The sequence below is a fragment of the Musca autumnalis genome, unplaced genomic scaffold, assembly GCF_047663935.1.
Source record: "Musca autumnalis isolate F117 unplaced genomic scaffold, ASM4766393v1 scaffold_4, whole genome shotgun sequence".
In the NCBI taxonomy this organism is placed as follows: Eukaryota; Metazoa; Arthropoda; class Insecta; order Diptera; family Muscidae; genus Musca; species Musca autumnalis.
In genome coordinates, this window is record NW_027411977.1 from 19,344,403 (window position 1) to 19,360,943 (window position 16,541).

A 16,541-nucleotide genomic window follows, 5' to 3' on the forward strand; every position below is an offset into this window, starting at 1 on the left:
CTAAAGCAAAGTATAAAGTGTTATAAATTTGTTTTTGTTGCTGTTCAAAAATGCTATTAGGAAAAAACAAACAAATGGAAATTTAAAAAGCAACCCTGAACACACTCACTCACACTAACGCTCACTCATTTACAAGTCCTGTTAATCTTTTTTGTTTTCAATGAAACAACGGCTGCAACCTAAAACTTTAATGGTTCTTAATGTGGTTTTTTTGCCAACTTCTTTTTGCAGATCTTAGCCATTTATAAGCCAGGTCAGTTTTTCTTTTTGCGTGTCTGCTCAACGGCGTTTAATAAGGACACCAAATTAAAGTGACACCAAAGAGGCAAACAAAAAATTTCTTCATCATCAGTTTAATGCTCACGTGCACGAATCACTTAATGTATTTTTTTGTGTGTTAATACCCTATACTCGGGCAATGTGGGTAGTCTATTTTAAAAATGTAAACGTTTCGAACTTTTGTCACAATCACCACGCAGATGTAGTGTTAATATTGTGCTATGGAAACCTTTCACTAAAACTTAGTTACATTTTAAAATCAGTACATATGTCGTATTTGTATTGATATTTTGTGTTGGGAGCAACATATTCTGGAAATGCCTGCTTCGGAATCTTTTGGTCCGTGCTATGATAGAAGAAAATGCAGGACCGAGGAAATAGTGGATTTTATGATAGTGGTAGTGCAGGAAAAACATTTTTACAACAACGAAATCTGGAAGGATCGGACCAGAAGTGGATGTGGGGGATTAGCCTTCTTATGCACCAGTCTTGCTTTCAGTAGTGGGATTCTGTAACTCATTTTTGCTATTACCGACAAAAATCGGTAAAATTAAATCGCGAAATTATGACTAAAAACATAAAGACAAGTTGGCATCACTGTTTGTGTCGGTAGAGGCTAGCGACTACTTTTTATTCATCGTTAACCGAAAATTTTCGTTAATTATCGAAATTATAAGCATTTAAATTTTACCGACAATAATCGATATCAGCAAAAATGATTTACAGAATCCCACTACAGAAAAGGTCTAAAGAAGTACCCCTTCTTTCAAAAAGTTCAATAGAAGCGTCCTTCGTCCAGGAAGGGTCTACAGAAGCACTCTTTTTATCAGGAAAGGTCTATAGAAGCACCATTTTTTCAGGAAGGGTCTATAGAAGCACCCTCTTTCTTTCAGAAGGGTCTTTGAGAAAGGGTCTATAGAAGCACCCTCTTTCTTTCAGAAGGGTATTTGAGGAAGGGTCTATAGAAGCACCCTTCCTTTAAGCAAATGTCAATAGAAGCACCATTTCATTCAGAAAAGGTCTGCATAAGCACCATTTCATTCAGAAAAGGTCTGCATAAGCACCCTTTCTTTTGGAAAGGGTCTATAGAAGCACCCTTTCTTTCGGAAAGGGTCTATAGAAGCACCCTTTCTTTCGGAAAAGGTCTAAAAAAGCACCCTTTCTTCTGAAAGGGTCTATAGAAGCACCCTTTCATTCAGAAAGGATCTATAGAAGCACCCTTTCATTCAGAAAGGATCTATAGAAGCACCCTTTCATTCAGAAAGGATCTATAGAAGCACCGTTTCTTTAAGAAAGGGTCTATAGAAGCACCCTTTCTTTCGGAAAGGGTCTATAGAATCACCCTTTCATTCAGAAAGGATCTATAGAAGCACCGTTTCTTTAAGAAAGGGTCTATAGAAGCACCCTTTTATTCAGAAAGGGTCTATAGAATCACCATTTCTTTAAGAAGGGGTCTATCGAAGCACCTTTTCTTTAATAAAAGTTCTATAGAATCACCCTTTCTTTCAGAGAGGATCTGTAGAAGCCCCATTTCTTTCAGAAAGAATCTATAGAATCACCCTTTCTTTAAGAAAAATTCTAAAGAAACAACCCTTTCTTTCAGAAAGGATCTACAGATGTGCCCTTTCTTTAAGATAGGATCTATAGAAGCGCCCTTTCTTTAAGATAAGATCTATAGAAGCGCACTTTCTTTAAGATAGGATCTTTATAAGCTCCCTTTCTTTAAGATAGGATCTTTATAAGCGCCCTTTCTTTAAGATAGGATCTTTAGAAGCACCCTTTCTTTTTACGATAGGATCTTTAGAAGCACCCTTTCTTTTTACGATAGGATCTTTAGAAGCACCCTTTCTATAAGAAAATTTCTATAGAAGCACCCTTTCTATAAGAAAATTTCTATAGAAGCACCCTTTCATTCAGAAAAGGTCTGCAGAAACACCCTTTCTTTCGGAAAGGGTCTATAAAAGCACCCTTTCTTTCGGTAAGGGTCTATAAAAGCACCCTTTCTTTCGGTAAGGGTCTATAGAAGCACCCTTTCTTTGAGAGAGGATCTATAGAAGCACCCTTTCTTTCAGATAGAATCTATAGAAACACAGTTTCTTTAAGAAAAGTTTTATAGAAGCATCCTTTCTTTCAGAAGCACCCTCTCTTTCAGAGAGGATCTATAGAAGCGCCATTTCTTTCGGAAAGGGTCTATAGAAGCACCCTTTCTTTCGGAAAGGGTCTATAGAAGCACCCTTTCTTTCGGAAAGGGTCTATAGAAGCACCCTTTCTTTCGGAAAGGGTCTATAGAAGCACCCTTTCTTTCGGAAAGGGTCTATAGAAGCACCCTTTCTTTCGGAATGGGTCTATAGAAGCACCCTTTCTTTCGGAATGGGTCTATAGAAGCACCCTTTCTTTCGGAAAGGGTCTATAGAAGCACCCTTTCTTTCGGAATGGGTCTATAGAAGCATCCTTTCATTCAGAAAGGGTCTATAAAAGCACCCTTTCTTTAAGAAAGGGTCTATAGAAGCACCCTTTCTTTGAGAAAAGTTCTATAGAAGCACCCTTTCTTTCAGAGAGGATCTGTAGAAGCCTTTTTTTTTAAATAGAATTTATAGAAGCACCCTTACTTTAAGAAAAGTTCTATAGAAGCATCCTTTCTTTAAGAAAAATTCTATAGAAGCATCCTTTCTTTCCGAAAGGGTCTATAAAAGCATTCTTTCTTTCAGAAAGGGTCTATAGAAGTACCCTTTCTTTAAGAAAAGAAGTACCCTTTCCTTAAGAAAAGAAGCACCCTTTCTTTGAGAGAGGATCTATAGAAGCACCATTTCTTTGAGAGAGGATCTATAGAAGCACGCTTTCCTTAAGAAAAGTTCTATAGAAGCACCCTTTCTTTCAGATAGAATCTATAGAAACACAGTTTCTTTAAGAAAAGTTTTATAGAAGCATCCTTTCTTTCAGAAGCACCCTTTCTTTAAGAAAAGTTCTATAGAAGCACCCTGTCTTTCAGAGAGGAAGGGTCTATTTGAGGAAGGGTCTATTGAAGCACCCTTTATTTCAAGAAGGGTCTATAGAAGCACCCTTTATTTCAGAAAGGGTCTATAGAAGCACCCTTTATTTCAGAAAGGGTCTATAGAAGCACCCTTTATTTTAGGAAGGGTCCATAGAAGCACCCTTTATTTCAGGAAGGGTCTATAGAAGCACCCTTTATTTCAGGAAGGGTCTATAGAAGCACCCTATATTTCAGGATGGGTCTATAGAATCACCCTTTATTTGAGGAAGGGTATATAGAAGCACCCTTTATTTCAGGAAGGGTCTATAGAAGCACCCTTTATTTGAGGAAGGGTCTATAGAAGCACCCCTTATTTCAGGAAGGGTCAATAGAAGCGCCCTTTCTATCAGAAAGGGTCTATAGAAGATCCAATTCTTTCAGAGAGGGTCTATAGAAACGCCCTTTCTTTAAGGACGGGTCTATAGAAGCACCCTTTCTTTCAAAAGGATCTTTCGGAAAGGGTCAATAGAAGCACCATTTATTTCTGGAACGGTCTTTCAGCAAGGGTCAATAGAAGCGCCCTTTATTTCTGTAAGGGTCTATAGAAGCGCCCTTTATTTCTAGACGGGTCTATAGAAGTACCATTTATTTCTGGAAGGGTCTATAGAAGCACCCTTTATTTCAGGAAGAGTCTATTGAAGCACTCTTTTTTCAGAAAAGGTTTATGTAAAACACCCTTTCCTTCAGAAATCGTCTATAGAAGAACCTTATATTTCAGAAAGTTTCTACTTATTACTTATACATACCTATTACACTGAGCCTGGTTCTAATATGGGGTTAGCCGTCAGGATTGGGATTGCCGAGGTAGACTTGCTAAACGTATACATGCCGCCGAGAAATGTCTGTACTCCAAGTTTTATGCTTAAAATTAGTTCGCTTTTTGAAGGACCCAAGTGTCTCAATCAACAGACCGCCCGATTTTATCGCTTAAAATGGGGAGGCTAATTGGACTTATTTCAGAGAGTTCACTAATCACCGCTTCGGAGATCAACCCAACCCTTTTGATTTTCGGGTAGCAGAAATGACTTCCCGAGACATCATCACTGCTACAACCGCTCCCCATATACCTGTTGGTCGACAATCCGAAGTGAGACCAAATTAGCAAATGAGCGTGAATAGCTTCCCCGTCAATCCCTAGAGTCAGTGAGCTGACACTCGAAGATAACAGGTTGGCCGGTGGGCCTGTGCGAAACTAGTGACTAAATCATCTTCAAAGTTGCAACTTTGGAGCAGGAATATATAAATCATCCAAAGCGTTGGGGCCTGATAGTATAGCCATAGTAATGCTGAAACGGAGAGAATTTAGTATCCCACCAAAGTTCTCAAACTGTCGCTAGTCACCCACATCGAGCCGGAAGTCTGGAAAATGGGCAGGTTGGTTTCGCTACTGAAGCCAGCCAAGGATGTCGGCGTTTTTCGCACTTGGCTTCAGTGTCATACAGTTGCCGATAATCAGCATGGGTTCAAAAATAAGGACAGCACGACAATAGCGCTGCATCCACACATATTAATCGAGGGCTCAACCAGAACAAGACTGGCGATAGGACAGACTTGGTGGCCCTCTAATTATCAAAAACTTTTGAGGTTCAACGTTACAACGTTACAAGAGATAACCTCAAGGTCAACAAGCCTATCAAGCAGATTTAAACAGCATCCACACAGATGCAGTCGCAGATGCCATAAACAACTATCGTGCAAATGAGATCGTCGGAGAACATCCCCCATCTATCGCAGCTGAGGAGCGTCAGCGTAGTAGTAGTTTTGGAAGCCGCCTAAATTCCTATAGAGCATGAATCTATGACACCGTGCAAAACATTCGCTTAACATGGGCCACGGGCCCGGACGACACTCTGAATATTTTCAACTAAGATGTCAAAATGTCAAATACAAATCAATTAAAATCGTTGAAATAAGTAAAATTGGTGATCCCCTTACGAATGTGGGGGCTATATCAAAAGGTAGAACTAAACACGACGACAATTCCATTGTTGCATTACTTGAAGTAGCAATTTCAGTTGTAACGGTGTAGTGTGTATGAGCGATGCTGCCTACCACCTACAATATTTGTTATCTGTTTTTGTGACTTTGTCTTATTGCTTTAACCAGATTTAAGTTGGTTCGTTAGTCTCCTTGTTGGTGTTATTTTTTATTATTGTAGCCTTGAACTTGAAAATCAGAAGTGTTGACGTTTTTGCAGCGCTTTTCACAAAAAAAAATCTTACTTTATTTATTTTCGTGACGAAAATGTTTTCTCATTTTCTCTTAATGGCTGGTTATTATGAACCGTGTTTATTCACACAACCCAGCAAACAAATAAATCTTTAAAATTTTACAAGACAAAACAATTTACATTACTCATTATTAATTAGTGGGTAACGACGGCACAATGGTGTGTGTCCAACTACATTTTTAAACATTTTTTGTACATTTTACTTGAAAAAGTTCAAATTTTGTACGTTGAGATTCCTCACCAAATGGTGCCATCTCCACAAATATTAATCGAGGACTCAACCACGGCAAACAGTGCGATAGAACAGTGATGCTGCCGCCTGACTTACCAAAAGTCTTGGATAGTATCAAACACTCGACGCTGTTTGAAGACATTGAGCAGACTATCATTCGGACAGGTTTAAAACGTTAGATAATCAATTACGAGTATATGTTATTATATTCATGAACAAGAAGTCCAAGACCCTAGAGTAAAAGAAGTAATTCATTATGTTGGGGTGATATTTCTGGAACTATTTACCTTTCCTGTATTCCACCTTACGATCTTGGTGTCAGGTTCACTTCCTGATGTGATTTGTGAACTGCTGAACTCCTATTTGACCGATCTTACAACGTTTTAAAAACAAGTAAAAAATCGTTGTACCCACCATAAAATAGCCTTAATTAAAATGGAATAATTAGTTTCCTTTCACAATTTTAGCTTGACAAATTTTTCGACCACGGATACCCCAAATGTCTAAATTAACCAATTTCATCTAAAAATGTGTTCTGCCAGATGAAAGGTACTACGGGGCTATATCAAAGTGTGGACCTACCTTTAGAATTTTTGGTGGAAAATTTTTATAATGCTGGGGACCTCAAAACTAAAATTACGGTTAGTTCCGTTAAACAGTGTAGCTAAGACCCTTAAAATACCGAAAACAGGGAGGTAATGCTATATGGAAGCAATACCAAAACATGGACCTATGTTGACGATTTTTAGTGAAGAAGTTTCGTGACCACTGAAAACTTGAAATGTCACATTACAGCTAGTTCGATTTTTGGTGGGGACGTTTCGTGACCACTGAAAACCTCAAATGTCAAATTAGAGCTAGTTCGGTTAAAAATTGCAGCTAAAATCCTCAATGTACCGAAAATCGGGAGGTAACGTTATTGAGGGCTATACCAAAACATGGATATTTGCCCATAATTTTTGGAGTATAAGTTTGTTGATCGCTAAGAACTCTTAAATGTCGAATTATAGCTAATTCTTTTTGAAAATGTTACTGAAAACGGCCGGTACCGTTATATTGGGGCTATACCAAAACGTGGACCGATATAGCCCATCATCAACATGCACACAAAATTCGCATCTTTCCAAAATTTCAGCGTCCTATCTCCATTTTTGTGGATGCTAGAGTGCTTACAACAGACGGACGGACATACATAGATCGAGTCAGAATTTTACCCTGATCAAGAATATACATATATACTTTATAAATGATTATTTCAATGCGGTACAAACGGAAAAACAAAATTAATATATCCTATATGAAGTGTGTTGAAATTGATAACAAATTCCAACTCAACTGTTCTAAAAATATATTTTTTGCTTATTTTTAACTTCTAGTGGCCACAGCATAACAAGTAATTCAGTCAACATGCCCTTGTTAAAATAATGGGTTTGTATAATAACAAGTAATAAAGTGCCAGCCGGCTTTGCCGACAGAGGTATAACCTCAACCTGTGTGAGTTTAAACTTTCATCTATGGACAATATAGAATTTACGCAACCAAAATCCTTTACCGCCATAATTTAGGCGTTTTCACATTTTGTGACACTGTTCGGACGTGAACTTGGCGACAAAAATGTATGTATTATGGATATGAGTGTTCTTTTTAATTTCAAATACAAAACTAAATTTTATTTTATGAAAATATTTTTGTTTACATTTTTCACATAGTTATAGTAGTTCTTCCAGATCTTAGTACTCGAGTTTGAATGTCAGGTGGAACTAGAGATGGACAGTGGGTAAATACCCAATGGGTAAATACCCGGTAAATTGGGTAAATACCGGGTAAATACCCATTTGTGGGTATTTATTTGGGTATTTACTATATTGAATCGCCAACATCTTAGACCCTATTTCTGGGTTTAGGTTATGAAATCGTTTCAAAATGGATAGTTTTACAATACTTTAAACCAGTGGGTAAATACTTGGGTAAATACCCGAGTATTTACCCAAGTGTTGGGTAAAAACTCTTTAACTGTCGAACCACTTGACGTAGGTTGACGAAATTTGGCTCCAAACTTTCTTATATCAATAGTATTACAGGTATTGAAAATGGAGTCCCTGGGTCCATGTTTTGATATAGCCCCCATATAGTCGTACCTCCCGATTTGAGGTATTTTTCACCTATTAGCCACATTTTACAACTAAATTGGCTGTAATTTGGCAGAATGAGTCCTCAATGAGTATTAAATATCCTCGCAAACATTTCTCAACGTAGGTCCACGTTTTCTTATAGCCTCCATATAAGGGTACCCCGATTTCGAGTATTTACCCAAATATTGGGTAAAAACTCTTTATTTGCCGAGCCACTTGACGTAAGCTAACAAAATTTGGCTCAAAACTTCTTCTTCTTCTTCTTTATTTACTCATCCGTTATTCGGATATTGGTGATCGTACAATAATATTTCAATGATACATATATGATATTAAGTATATATTTATAATTATTTGTTGTTACACAATGATGTTCAGCTCCCTGTTCTTAGCGGCTTGTAAAAGTGTGTATTCATCATTATAGCCGGTCCATGTCTGGATATTTTTGAGCCAGGTTGTTTCTTTTCTACCTCTTCCGCGCTTTCTGTCGATTTTTGCCTTAAGGATTGTCTGTAGAATCTTGTATTTGTTATTTCTAAGTATGTGTCCAAGGTATGAGACTTTACGCTTTTTTATTGTTGAGATTAGCTGTCGGTTCACATTCATCCGTCTAAGTACTTCGTCATTTGATATTTTTGAAGTCCAGGGTATTTTCAGTACTCGTCGGAATGTCCACATTTCAAAAGCTGCCAATTTTCTTTGATCGGACATTTTAAGTGTCCAGACTTCGGAAGCATATAAGAGGACTGACCAAACATAGCACTTGATAAATCTTATTTTTGTTGTCACATTTATGTCGTGACAACATCTCTCGCTATTTCTATCCGGCTGTTAATTTCTTTTGAGTAGTCCCAACGGTCATTTATTAGTACTCCCAGATATTTAAATGTGTGTACCCTCTCGATTTCCGTTTCCTTTATGGTAAGCTTCACGTTGCGATGGTCGTTTTTTCTGCTTACTATCATGTATTTAGTTTTTTTTCATATTAATTTTTAACCCATACTTTTCACTTGTGAGTGCCAATTTTTCTATAAGTTTCTGTAGACCTGATATGCTCTCAGCCAGTAGTGTGTTGTCGTCTGCATATCTTATATTATTCACAATATATCCATTTATTTTTATTCCAATATTTCCTCCATCTAGCGTTTCTTGAAATATTTTTTCCGAGTACACGTTGAATAGTAATGGGACAGTATGCATCCCTGTCTAACTCCTTTTGAGATAATAATTTCATCACTTTGTTCACCATTGACGTCGATTCGTGCTTTTTGGTTCCAATACAAATTTTTAATACATCGTAATTCTTTTCCTTGTACTCCGATAGATGTCAAAATGTTCATTAATTTATCATGGTTAACCGTATCGAAGGCTTTCTCATAATCGATGAAGCAGATGAAAAAATCTTTTTGGGCTTCTCTGCATTTCTGGACTAAGACTTGTAAACAGAATAGAGCTTCTCGGGTACCCATCCCTTCCTTAAACCCAAACTGCGTTTTTCCCATAGCATGTTCGCACTTGCTATATATTCGTTGATGTATTATTTTTAGGAATACTTTCAGTACGTGACTCATTAAACTTATTAATCTGAATTCACAACATCGTTTTGCATTGTTTTTCTTGGGAATGGCTATGAAAGTAGATTTGAGCCAATCTTCTGGATATTGTCCAGTGTCGTATACATGGTTAAAAAGGGTGATGAGGAGTTCTTTATTGCTGGAATCTATTAGCTTTAAGACTTCAGAGGGTATTTCATCTGGTCCTGTGGCTTTTTTATCTTTTAGAGTTTGTACGGCGCGTTCTACTTCTAATCTTGTTATTGATGATCCAACTAGATAATTGCTTATATTATTCTCAAGAGGTGCTCGCTGCTCATCCATGAAAAGTTTTTCTATATAATCTTTCCATATAGTCTTTCTTCCCTCCATATCAAACACTGCTTCATTATTATCATTAAATATAATTGCACTTGTCTTTCTTCCATACGTCCCCGCAGATTCCTTTATCTTTTTATGTAGGTTAAAGTCGTCATGTATGGACTGTAAAAATTCAATTTCTTGATATTTTCTATTTAGTTGGTCATTTTTTACTGCGCGGATTGCCGATCTTATTTCTTTGTTTATTTCCCAGTACCTTTCTTAATATTTTTATTTTTATGTCTAGTTCTTTCTTCCCGAAGTTCTCGAATTTCGTCTGTTATCCAGTCTTCAGTTCTTGCCATTGATCGGTTTCCCAGGATGCTTTTAGTTACTGTGTTTATAGTAGTTTTTAGGTTGTTCCACAGTAGATCCGGATTGTCTTCCTTGATGTTTTCTAATTCTCCATTGATTTAATGTTGCAGTTCGTTTTTTATGGTAGGATCGCTAAGTTTTCCGATATCGATTTTTGGCTGGGTTTTCTTTTTCCGTATAAGCGCGAGTTTGAGGCGCAGTTTTGAGACCAATAGATTGTGGTCTGTTGGAACATCTGCACCTGGATATGTTGTACACTTGGAAACACAGGAGTTATATCTTTTGTTTATCAATATATAGTCTATTTGATTTCTTACTATATGTCCATGGTTGTCTTGCGGTGATTTCCATGTGTATAATCTCCTGGGGTGTAGACGATAAAATGTGTTCATGATCTTCATATTGTTTTCTTGGCAGAATTGGATAAGTCGGTCACCTCCTTCGTTTCGGCCTCCAAGACCATATTTCCCAGTGATGTCTTTAACTTTATCGTTACCAACCTTCGCATTAAAATCACCTAGTATAATATTTATTTCATGACTTTTTGTCATTCTTAATAGTTGTGAAATGTTGTTATAGAATTCCTCGATGTCATTGGCATTTGCATCGCATGTGGGAGCATAAATTTGGATTATGTTGATGTTTATTGGTTTTGTCATTATTTTGAGTAGGATGAATCTATCTGATAGTGGAACATACCCAGTTACGCATGAGGCTATGTGGTTTTTTAAAATGATACACACTCCATTTCTATGAAGGCCGCGCTGATTTCCTGAGTGGTAAACAGTGACATTTTCTGATCTAAAATCACAACTGTCCTTCCACCATGTTTCGCTAACACCTAATATGTCTATTTTAAGACGATTCATTTCACTGATGGTGTTGTTCAGTTTTCCAGTTTCATAACGACTTCGGACATTCCATGTCCCAATTGTTAATTTTTGTTTGGTTTTACCTCCGGGGATTCTTAGCACCCTCTCTTGGCCGGAGACTGAGGGCCGTGTATTTTGCGTTGTATTGTTCATGTTGTACGATTTTCAAGGGATGTTACTTCAGTGGTTTCCCGTTGCCTTCTGAAGGGTTTATAGTTTTCCGTCTACATATTCCGCCGCTCCAATGGAGTACAGACGCTGTTTGCTGCCGCCGAATCTCGATCAAAACTTGCTTATATCAATAGTATTAAAGGTGTTGAAAATGGAGTCCCTGGGTCCATGTTTTGGTATAGCCCCCATATAGCCGTACCTCCCGATTTAAGGTATTTTTTACCTATTAGCCTCATTTTACAATCATACTGACTGTAATTTGGTACAGTGAGTTTCCCTTATGTATAAAATATCCTTGCAAAAAATTGTGAACGTAGGACTACGTTTTCTTGTAACCCGAATATGGGTTTCTGAAATCGGGAGTTACGGCTATATGGGGGCTATATCAAAACGTGGGCCCAGAGAACCCATTACTATTGATATAAGAAAGTTTTGAGCCAAATTTCGTCAACCTACGTCAAGTGGTTCGACAGTTAAAGAGTTTTTACCCAACACTTGGGTAAATACTCGGGTATTTACCCAAGTATTTACCCACTGGTTTAAAGTATTGTAAAACTATCCATTTTGAAACGATTTCATAACCTAAACCCAGAAATAGCGTCTAAGATGTTGTATTGGTGATTCAATATAGTAAATACCCAAATAAATACACACAAATGGGTATTTATCCGGTATTTACCCACCGTGTGGGTATTTACCGGGTAAATACCATCTCTAGGTGGAACAGCAAGTAGTGGTGATTTGTCCGCTGGAATGTCGTCATTTAAAATTGATGAACCGATATCATTTTTTGCTTCCCATTTACGTCGACCAGAAAAGTTTTCTCCCCTTTGGATATAACAGGGAATGGTCCGGTGCAATGCAGTTCCCACAGCATCATTTCTGATGAAAACAAATTTTGCTTGTTTTAATGCTTCCGGTTCATAAACTTTAGAATTGCCATGACGGTGCACCTTCGTTGCTTTTATATTATTCATATCAGCCTTGAATTGCGTAACCCAATCTGAAGTTATTTTCGTGGTTTTTGATTCCGCAAAAAGTTCACCAGGCAACGTTAACTCCATGCCATAAACTGAAGCTGCAGGCGAAACGTTCAAATCGTGGTTAATAGATGTACGCAATCTCAACATTACTATCGGTAAGACCTCTGACCAACGCTTTTTTACGTGACACATTATAGACGATTTAAGTGTTCGATGCCAACGTTCAATTTGACCATTGGGTTGCGGGTGGTAAGACGTAGTATGAGTGACACGAACTCCAATAAATTTTGAAAATTCTCGGAACAATGCAGATTCGAACTGTCGTCCTTGATCTGTCACTACTTCAGAAGACACTCCAAACCTAGATATCTATCCACTAAAAAATTATGTCTTGTAACGGAAGAGCCTCGGCCCATCTCGTAAATCTATCAATACATGTTAGACAGTATCTATACCCTTCCGACGGTGGAAGAGGTCCAATTATATCAATGCTTACTACCTTAAATCGCTGGTCAAGAACCTTGACTTGCTGGCACTTTAAACTTGACCTGGCCCAATTTGAAGTTTCTTTCCGCATATTTGGCCATACAAACCTATCCGATATCATCTTAATTGAAGATTTTGAGCCGGGATGTGATATGTTGTGTATCATGTCGAATACTTGTTTTCGGAAACGAGGTGTGATTTACGGTCTTGCTTTGGATGTTGATACATCACAAACGATTTCTTTCTTCGATGTAGGAATTTCAAATGATTTCAGGTCTAGATTTGATGGTAATGCTCGTGTAAGCAAACATTTGAGTTCTTCGTCTTTCGCTTGATCTTCAACTAGATCTGAATAATTCAAGGAAGTTGGAAACTGCCGTGACTTTATCTTTTTCAGGTACATGGCGAATATCCACAGTATGCTGTCCAATAAAATCTAAGTGACGTAGCTGACGAGGAGATGCTTTATTTTGACGCTGATTAAAAGCAAATGTAGGCGGTTTATGATCAGTTTATATGCAAAATTGATGTCCTTCAAGAAAATGTTGGAAATACTTAACTCCTGAGTATGCCACCAAAAGTTCGCGATCATAAGCCCTATAACGTGTTTGCGTCTCAGATAATTTCTTGGAGTATAATCCGAGAGGTTTCCATTCACCATCTATTAGTTGTTGGAGAACAGCCCCCATAACAGTATCAGACGCGTCAACCCATAAAGATGTTTGTGGTTCTTGCACTCTTCAAATGATTTGCGTAATTCCGGTGTACAAATCATTAGCGTTTTATCGTTTTTCTTTTGGCCACTTTCTGCGGCACTTAACGTTGCTTGAGCTTGAGAGGCTTTCGGAATAAAACGTCGATAAAAATTGATCACTCCCAAGAATCGAATTAATTCATTAATTTATACTGAAGAATTGCAGATTCACGTTCTGGACTTGTAATAAGGCCATCTGGAGTAGCACAGTATCCCAAAAATTCAAGAAAATCCTTGCCAAACTCGCTTTTTTCATTGTTGATAGTTACGCCATTTTCTTGTAACCGGGAGAATATTTGCCGTAGATGATTTTTGTGTTCTTCTTCATTTTCAGACGCCACAAGTATATCATCAATATAAGCGAAACAGAAGTGAAGTCCTCGTAAAACCTCATTAATAAAGCGTTGGAATGTTTGCGCAGCGTTCGTGACACCAAATGGCATACGCGTAAATTCTAAAAATTCAAAGGGCGTAATTATCGCAGTCTTTGGGACGTCGTCCTCAGCTACTGGAATCTGAATGTACGCTTTGACCAAATCAATTTTGGAAAATACTTTCTTACCAGCCAGCATATATCCGAAGTCCTGGATAATCGCTACCGGGTAACGATCGGGAACAGTTATTTTATAAAAGAGAACACATGGGCGGCATATGCCGTCTTCTTTGGGAACCATATGTAATGGAATTGCCCAAGGACTTGCTGATGGTCTGCATATTCCCAACTGCATCATGTAATCGAATTCATCTTTAGAGATCTTTAGCTTTTAAGGAGATAATATCCATGCTTTAACGGAAACTACTTGTCCTTTCGTATCAATATGATGTGTTATATGATGTTTAAGCGGGCGTAACTTGATACTCGGGGTAGTGACATCAACAAATTCAGAAACAATAGAATTATACTTTCCTGGGACATCCGAAAATACCACTTTAAGGTTCGTCGTTGAATCAATGAGCTGATTATTTTTAACATCCACAAGAAGTCCAAAATGTTTCAAAAAGGCTGACCCAATTGTTGGCTGTGCGACATCAACAACAATAAAAGACCAGAGAAATTTTCGTCGAAGACCAATGTTGCAATTTACAACTTTTGTTCCATACGTTCGTATTATCGTATTTTTTGCTGCATACAACACAAATGATTTCTGTGGACACTTTTTATCTTCACTCGTCGGTGGTATAACTGAAATGTCGGCTCCGGTATCTATAAGGTACCTGTACTTCGATTTTGTATCTTGAATGAACAGATGACCAGGAGACTTATCTGTAGGCCACTCTCATCCGTCACCGTAGATGAGGTGCTTAATTGTTTTCCGATGGTTCGAAGGAGCTGGGCGACAGACATTTTGTAGCCTTCTTGCCGAACTTGAAATGGTACCAGCATATGGAAGATCTTGTCCGGGAATTGCTTCTTGAGCGGCCATAATTCGTTTCTATTCTATCTTCCCTCACCGACAATATAGCCTTTGTTGTTTGAGGTAGGCGTTGAATCCACAATGTATTCAAAAGCTCTTCAGACACTTTTCCGCTTGCCAATTCTCTCATTACTCTCAACAATCCGGAGGGCTTTTTGTCACCAATACATATTTTTCCAATAATTGCCGTAGCCTCTTTTCTTTCGATTCCATAAATTCGTTCAGCAACGTCTTCTTGAGCGTCTCATATTTGTCCTTCGCTGGGGGACTTACGATGTTGCTTTCCATGGACCCAACTTTCATTCCTTCTGTTACAAATCGGGATTCCAATTGGATAAACCATAGCTTTGGATTTTGTCGCCAAAATCCATTGAATTATTTTCGGTTGACATGTTTTAAAATTTTTGTTACCAATGTAGTATGGATATGAGTGTTATTTTTAATTTAAAATACAAAACTAAATTTTATTTTAGGAAAATATTTTTGCTTACATTTTTTACATAGGAATAATTCTTAGCCTACTTAATATTTTTTTTTTATTTTTGATAGCACAGTTACTGCTTGTAGTAAGTTCCACCACATGTATATTTGGATAAAAGCTCAAAAGTGTTGCGGAGGATGAACCAGAAGGAGTGCATCAGATTCGGCAGCAGTTCTTAAACTTCACATTTTCGAAATTTTGTGTGCCAGGTACACGAATAAGTTGACATATATAGTACATATTCGAACTTGATCTACAACTGTAGTAATAATACGATGTGCATAGTATGGACCACATCGGTTACTGCCTTCAAGAGTTATCGTGCGCACCATATTAGCGAAATATTATGAACTTTTGTGGGGCAGGTATCTGAAACTAAGTTTTGACAAAATATTACGATGTTCAAAATTTGAACCAAATCGTTCGGAAGTTATCGTGCGCATCAGCCACCAAGACGGTTATGTCTGAATCGACTCCAATTGTCTGAAACGGATTTGGTGCAAACATACTTGGGGTGTAAAGCCGTTATTTCGATGAGGCATAATTTTGGTCGTATCTTTGGCCTAATGGGTAAAAAAACCCATTATTTAGTAAGATTTTTGTTGCTGGTGTATGCTAATGATTGTACAATATTGACGTCGAAATGAGGCTTCCGTTGAAGATATTGGTCGATTATGTCCTAAAGTCCGACCACTAATTACCCCATAGAACCATACCTCCTGATATTAGGTATTTTGAAGGTTTTAGCCACATTAACTTACCGAAATGTCTAAAATTTGGAATTTAATCTTCTTAGAGGCTACAGAAGTTTGTCAGTATAAGTCCACATTTTTATGGACCTATGCATAGACCGGTTCCTCCCTATTTTCGGTGTTTTGGACGTAGTTAGTTTAGTGGTAGCTAGTCTTCTTTGGATTAAAAAACATTCCCCTAGAAATTTGTAAACATAAGTCCAGGTTTTGATGTATTCGCCATAGAACGGTACGTTCCGATTTCCGGCATTTTGAAGGTTTTAGTTACATTATCTTATCGAAATGGCTGAAATTTGATATTTGGTCTTCTTTTGGGCTACAAAACTAAACAAGCAAACAAATTGTGGTGTACCTTTCAGAATCGGCCGTCCTACGTTGCTCAAACGGAATATCGTTACATGATCAGTATTGCCGAAGAAACATTCGACCATTTGCTTCGAAATGCGCTTTCCACGAACATTTTTTTTTTGGATTTTACACGTCTTCGAAGACCCG